The sequence below is a fragment of the Heptranchias perlo genome, chromosome 20, assembly GCF_035084215.1.
Source record: "Heptranchias perlo isolate sHepPer1 chromosome 20, sHepPer1.hap1, whole genome shotgun sequence".
Classification (NCBI taxonomy): domain Eukaryota; kingdom Metazoa; phylum Chordata; class Chondrichthyes; order Hexanchiformes; family Hexanchidae; genus Heptranchias; species Heptranchias perlo.
Genome location: NC_090344.1, coordinates 24,788,149 through 24,795,445, shown reverse-complemented (window position 1 = coordinate 24,795,445; position 7,297 = coordinate 24,788,149). Strand labels below are relative to the sequence as shown.

The window sequence follows — 7,297 nt, the reverse complement described above, 5'->3', positions numbered from 1 at the left end:
GGGCCAGTGGCGCAATGGATAACGCGTCTGACTACGGATCAGAAGATTGTAGGTTCGACTCCTACCTGGCTCGGTTTTATGGAATTTTCCCCGTGACACTGGGGAATGAATGAGTCAAATATTAGAATTAGATATTGTTTTTGGTGAAGCAGCAAATAAAACAAACATTCCATTTTGAATGGTTTAGTTTCAGTTATGTAAAAAAAAAACTTTGACCACAACGTGATTCCAACAAGCCGCCTTTTCGGTTGATGTCAGACACACTAACATTGCAGCACGAGGTGTCGCCACCGCGCAAATGGCCTTCATGTGTTTACGGGCCTTTCAGACATTTCATGTGACAAAAGAGCTTTCCAATCCCCGCCACCTCCTGAACATCGAGGCGTCCGGCAGAAGCAGCATTCACCGCCAGCACCGATATCGCGCTACCTTTGGCGTTCTGCAGGAAATCCGATGCTGAAAATACAAAGCAGGACGGACAGTATCTGGAAAACAGTTAAACTTTCAGTGTTCAGACTTTGGTGAGAACTATAAGCAGGAATTTGGGTAGATATTAACTGGGTGTGTAGTCGGAGTGCGCTGTTCCTTTATAAACTGTGGGAGCGTAGATATCAGTGCGATGTCTATATATGAACTGTGGGTGTGTATATATGAGTGAGATGTTTATTTATTAATTGTGGGTGTGTCTTTCCCAGTGTGATGTTTATATATGAATTATGGGTGTGTATATATGAGTGAGCGAGTTTTTATATGAAATGTGGGTGTGTATATATGAGTGCAATGTTTAAATATGAACTGAGGGTGTGCATATCTCAGTGTGATGTTCATATATGAACTGTGGGTGTGTATATATGAGTGTGATGTTCATATATGAACTGAGGATGTGCATATATGAGTGCGATGTTTATACATCAAGTGCGGAATGACCTGAAGGGACAATTCCACCCGGGGTTATATGTTGTTTCAACGAATGACACAAAGTTCAATTAACATTAGTCGGAAATCACTCAGTTGGGCGGGCGTTAGACTAAAGATCTGAAGATCTCGGGTTTCTGCAGTTTTAGTTATTTACCCGTAGCCCTTCATGTTTTTCCCTTCACGTACTTATCCAATTCCCCTTTGAAAGTCACGATTGAATCTGCCTCCAGCACTCACTCAGGCAGTGAATTCCAAATCTTAACCACTCGCGGCACAAAAGCGTTTTTCCTCATATCGCCTTTGATTCTTTTACAATCACCTTAAATCTTTGTCATCTGGTTCTTGACCTTTCTGCCAATGGGAGCAGCTACTCTGACTGGACCCTTCAAGATTTTATCCACTTTCCCCTTAAATGCATCTATGTGATTTGCCTCAACTACTCCTTGTGGTAGCACGCTCCACATTCCGACCACTCTTTGGGTAAAGAAGTTGATCCTGAATTCCCTATTGGATTTATTAGTGACTATCTCATACTTATGACCTCTAGTTTTGGACTCGCCCACAAGGCAAGTGAAACCATTTTCTCTATGTCGACCCTATCAAAACCATTCATTATCTTAAAGACTTCTATCAGGTCACCCCTCGGCCTTCTCTTTTCCAGAGAAAAAAATCGTAGCCTGTTCGTCCTTTCCTGATGAGTCTCTCCTCTCAGTTCTGGTATCACCCTTGTGAATCTTTTCCACCTTCCCCAATGTCCCTATATCATTCTTATAATATGGAGACCCGAACTTTGCCCAGTGCTCCAAGTTTTGTCCAACCAAGGTTCACTACGAGTTTAATATAACTTCTTTGCTTTTCAATTCTATCCCTCTAGAAATGAACCCCAGTGTTTAGTTTGTTTTCACGTGGCCTTATCAACCAATGTCGCGACTTTTAGTGATTTGTGTATCTATGTCCTTAGATCCCTTTGCTCCTCTATCCCATTTAGACTCTTATTATCCAAGCCGTATGTGGCCCACTTATTCTTCCGACCAAAATGCACCACCTCACACTAAGCTATATTTAAATTAATTTGCCATTTACACGCCCATGCTGTAAGGTTACGAATGATTGCCTGTATTTTTCGCATTTTTCCTTTGTATTAACTGGAACTCCCAATTAGGCGCCGTCGGTAAATTTTCAAAATGCACTTCCGATTCCCGTGTCCAAATCAATAATGTAAATTTTGAACAACAACGGCCCCAGTACCGATAAATTTTGAACAATAGAGATCCAAGCACCGATCAATTGTGAACAACAATGGTCCCAGCACCGATAACTTGTGAATAACGGTGATCCCAGCACCGACCAATTGTGAACAACAGTGATCCCAGCACCACTAAATTTTGAACAACAGTGGTCCCTGCACCAATAAATTGTGAACAACAGTGGTCCCAACATTAATTAGTTGTGAACAACAGTGAACCCAGCACCGATCAATTGTGAACAACAGTATTCCCAGCACCGATAAATTGTGAACAACAGTGGTCCCAGCACCAATAAATTGTGAACAACAGTGGTCCCAGGACTTTTGATCTTGAACTACAGTTGAAACTTCTGCAGGAAATGAAAAGAAGCGCCCAAATCGCTCCACGTAAATCTCAAGCACGTGGGGAAGAAGTTCAGTGCAAACAATCAGGAATTTAAAGGCACTTCAATGACCTGCACTTTCTTTGAATAAGTTTTGTTCGACATTGCATTCGAACCTGAAATCGCACTCGGCTTTCATATCACCGAAGCACAGTGTCGCCGCTTTGTATCTGTCTGCCTGTAAGTGACGAGGTTGGACTAGGCACGGTCTGATCCAATTTTTGAAATCTCACCAAGCGCCAGGGAAATGAAACTTAGAGTCGAACTGTCCCTGTAAGTGATGAGGTGAGGGGAATGTCGCTCCAAGCAGATCGGGATAGAGCGCAGTGCAGCCACACAGGAGCTCCAAATCCACCCTCTCGCCAGTCGGCAATTACAAATTTTAACCGAAATATCCATTGGCCCAGAGTCACCCACTGAAATCGAGTTTTTCTCGGACACATTTTTTTCTTAACATTGGTTTAAAAGTGAAAACTGCGGTCCACTTCACTGCACGTGCAAGAAAGAACTTTGTAGACGCTGCCCGCGTGCTGCAAGATCTGGACAACATTCAGGCTTGGGCTGATAAATAGCAAGTAGCATTCGCGCCAGACAAGTGCCAGGCAATGACCATCTCCAACAAGAGAGAGTCTAACCACATACTCTTGACAATCAACAGCACTACCATCGCCGAATCTCCCACCATTAACAACCTGGGGGTTACCATGGACCACAAACTTAACTGGACCATCCATATAAATATTGTGCTATAAGAGCAGGCCAGAGGCTGAGTATTCTGCGGCGAGTGACTCACCTCATGCGTACCCAAAGCCTTTCTACCATCGACAAGGCACAAGTCAGGAGTGTGATGGAATACCCTTCACTTGCCTGGATGAGTGCAGCTACAACATCAGTCAACAAGCTTGGCACAATCCCGAACAAAGCAGCCCGCTTGATTGGCACCCCAGCCACCACCCTAAACATTCACTCCCTTCACCACCGGCGCACCGTGGCTGCAGTGTGTACCATCCACAGGATGCACTGCAGCAACCCGCCAAGGCTTCTTCGACAACATCACCCAAACCGACGACCTCTACCACCTAGAAGGACAAGGGCAGCAGGCGCTAGGTAACACGGCCACCTGCACGTTCCCCTCCAAGTCACACACCATTCCGACTTGGAAATATATCGCCGTTCCTTCATCGTCGCTGGATCAAAATCCTGGAACTCCCTACCTAACAGCACTGTGGGAGAACATTCAGCACACGTGTTGCAGAGGTTCAAGAAGGCGGCTCAACTCCAACTTCTCAAGGGCCATTAGGGATGGGCAATAAATGCCGGCCTTGCCAGCAACGCCCACATCCCATGAAAATATACAAATTGTCGAAAGGTTACAGCATGGGTGGAGGCCATTCGGCTCTATCAAGAGCAATCCAGGTAATCCCACTCCATCGCCCTTTCCCAGTAGCGCAGCATTTTTTTCCTTTCATGTCCTTATCCAATTCCCTTTTGAAGGCCATGGTTGATTCTGCCTCCATCACATCCTCGGGCGATGCATTACTGATCCTAACAACTCGCTGTGTAAAAAAGTTTTTCCTCATGTCACCTTTGGTTCTTTTGCCAATTACTTTAAATCTATGTCCTCTGGTTCTTGAACCTTCCGCCAATGAGAACAGTTTCTCTCTATCGACTCTGTCTCGGCCCTTGATGATTTTGAATACCTCTATCAAATCTCCTCGCAACCGCCTCTGTTCCAAGGAGAACAATCCCAGCTTCTCCAGTCTATCCACGTAACTAAAGTCCCTCATTCCTGGAATCATTCTAATAAATCTCTTCTGCACCCTCTCTAAGGCCTTCACATCTTTCCTAAAGTGCGGTGCCCAGAACTGGACTCAATACTCCAGTTGTGGCCGAACCAGTGTTTTATTGAAGTTGATCATGACTTCCATACTTCTGTACTCTATGCCTCTTTATATAAAGCCCAGGATCCCGTCTGCTTTTTTAATGATTTTCTCAACGTGCTCTGCCACCTTCAACGATTTGTGCACATAAACCCCCAGATCTCTCTGTTCCTGTACCCCTTTACAGTTGTGCCCTCTAGTTTATATTGCCTCTCCTCATTCTTCCCAGCAAAATTTATCTCTTCGCATTTTTAGCGTTAAATTGCATCTGCCACTTGTCGGCCCATGCCACCAGCCTGTCTATAACCTCTTGAAGTCGATGACCATCCTCCTCACTGTTTATTTCCCTTCCAAGTTTTGTATCATGTCCAAATTTTGAAATTGTGCCCTGCACACCCAAGTCCAAGTCATCACTTTATATCAAGAAAAGCAATGGTCCCAGCACTGACCGCTGGGAACACCACTGTGCACCTCCCTCCAGTCCAAAAAATATCACCATCACTCTCTGTTTCATGTCCCTTAGCCAATTCTGCATCTGTTGCGACTGACCCCTTTATTCCATTTGCTGCAATCTTAATGATAAGCCTACCGTGTGGCACTTTATCAATCGCCTTTTGAAAGTCCATATACACCACATCAACTGCATTACCCTCAACGACCCTCTCTGTTGCGTCATCAAAAAAACTCTATCAGGTTAGCTAAACACGGCTTTCCCTAATCAATCCACACGCGTCCAAGTGACTGTTAATTCTATCCTGGATTACCGTTTCTAAAAGTTTCCCCACAACTGAGGTCAAACTGACTGGCCTATTGTTGTTGGGTTAATCCTTACAACCTTTTTTGAAGAACGGTGTAACATTGCAATTCTCCAGTTCTCAGGCACCACCCCCGTATCTATGGATGTTTGGAAGATTATGGCCAGAAGCTCCGTAACTTCCACCCTTACTTCCCTCAGCAAATTGGGTTGCATCCCACCAGGACCGGGTGATTATCTAATTTAAGTGCAGCTGGAATTTCAAATACCTCTTCTTTATTATTTTTTAGCCCATCAGTAATTCAACTATATCTTCCTTTAGTGAGTCTCTGGCAGTATCGTCTTCCTTGGTAAACACATGCACAAAGTCCTTTTATTTTATTCGTTCATGGGATGTGGGCGTCGATGGCGAGGCCGCCATTTATTGCCCATCGCTAATTGCCCTCATTTAGGATCTCGGCCATCTCCTCTGCCTCCATGAGTAGATCTCCTTTATGGTCCCTAATCGGCCACACCCCTCCTCATACTACCCGTTTAACGTTTACATGTCTGTAGAAGACTTTTGAATTCCCTTATATGTTGGACGCCAGTCTATTCTCATACTCTCTCTTTGTCCCTCTTATTTCCTTTTTCACTTCCCCTCTGAGCTTTCAATATTCTGCCTGGTGAATGAATGAATAAAAAAAAAACATGTTAGGATTTCCTTCAGTCTGAAACAGGAAGTTACTGGTTGATTAATCGCGATTTGAACAAGCATTCGTCTTTTTTACAGAGCGAATGAGTTTTGCGTAATTGATAAAGTGAATCATTTTGTAAAAGTTAATTCCCTCAACGGGAACCGGAGCCGTCTCCCGCACTGAGAGCATTTGCAGAAGGCAGCTCTCTTCTGCGATTTTCCTATAACAGCTCCATCGGTAGAGTTTCCGTAGTGTCGTAGTCATCACGTTCAGCTAACCCGCGAAAAGTCCCCGATACACAACCAAACGGAAATATTGTGGAAAAAGTAGTGCACTCAGAATCACTAAATATAAAAAAGGAAGAATTCACTCTGTGTTTCGATATGAATAAAATACAACGCCTCACAGAACCGGTAGAGTTTCCTTCCTCTGCCCAGTTCGACACACACTCAAGCACTACACATATACCGACAGTATCTCTCCCTCACTCCCGTTTCCTGCCCTGACGGTACAGGAAGCCCCTCTCAAAGCTGCACATTGCGACTGGTTTCAGTTGTTTTGTGAAAGATCATTAAATGATCCTGCAGCGCTGCCTCGGTTAATAACTACAGTCATAAACAACATTGCAGCCGCGGCAACAAACACATCAGTTTTTCGATGTTCGATGTTCCCCAGCTCCTGGATTGTGTGAGGCCACGACAGCAACAACATTCAGGCCGTCTGTCCGGCCTCGCTCTCTCCACTCACACGTTAGACCAAGAGAGATAGGAGCAGGTCTAGGCTATTCGGCCCCTCGAGCCTGCTCCGCCATTTAATGAGATCATGGCTGATCTGATTTTTACCACAACTCCACTTTCCCGCCCTTTCCCCATATCCTTTAACTCCCTCACTGATCAAAAAATTTGTCTCACTCAGCCTTGAATGTGCTCAATGACTCGGCCTCCACAGCATTTTGAGGTAAAAATTCCAAAGATTCACAACCCTCTTGGAGAAGAAATTCCTCATCATTTCCGTCTTAAACGGGCGACTCCTTATTCTGAGACTATGCCCCATAGTTTTAGATTCCTCCATGAGGTGTAACATCCTTTCAGCATCTACCCTATCGAGTCCCTTCAGAATCTTGTATGTTTCATAAGATCTCCTCTCATTCTTCTAAATTCCAATGAGTATAAACCCAACTGTTCAATCTTTCCTCACAAGACAACCCTTCAATACTCGGAATCAACCCAGTGAACCTTCTCTGAACTGCCTCCAATGCAAATATGTCCTTGTTGCTGGTGGAAATCAGAAAATTCCGCTTCAGACAAAGCATTACTGCCCATCCCTGGGAAACAAGATGCCACGGAAGCTTTGACAACACATCGCAGGCATCGTTTGACCCGCAGTTGTTGCTCCGATGCAAAGCAGAACTTTGTGAAGCCAGCTGTTTCAAAATTTAT

The 7,297-nt window shown here is 44.6% G+C and overlaps 1 non-coding gene across 1 annotated transcript; it reads left to right on the top strand.

Annotated features, from left to right (window-relative positions):
* trnar-acg (transfer RNA arginine (anticodon ACG)) lies at positions 1-73 on the top strand. The gene has a single exon. It is a non-coding gene; the product is annotated as a tRNA-Arg (tRNA).
* Positions 74-7,297: the final 7,224 nt, after the last annotated feature.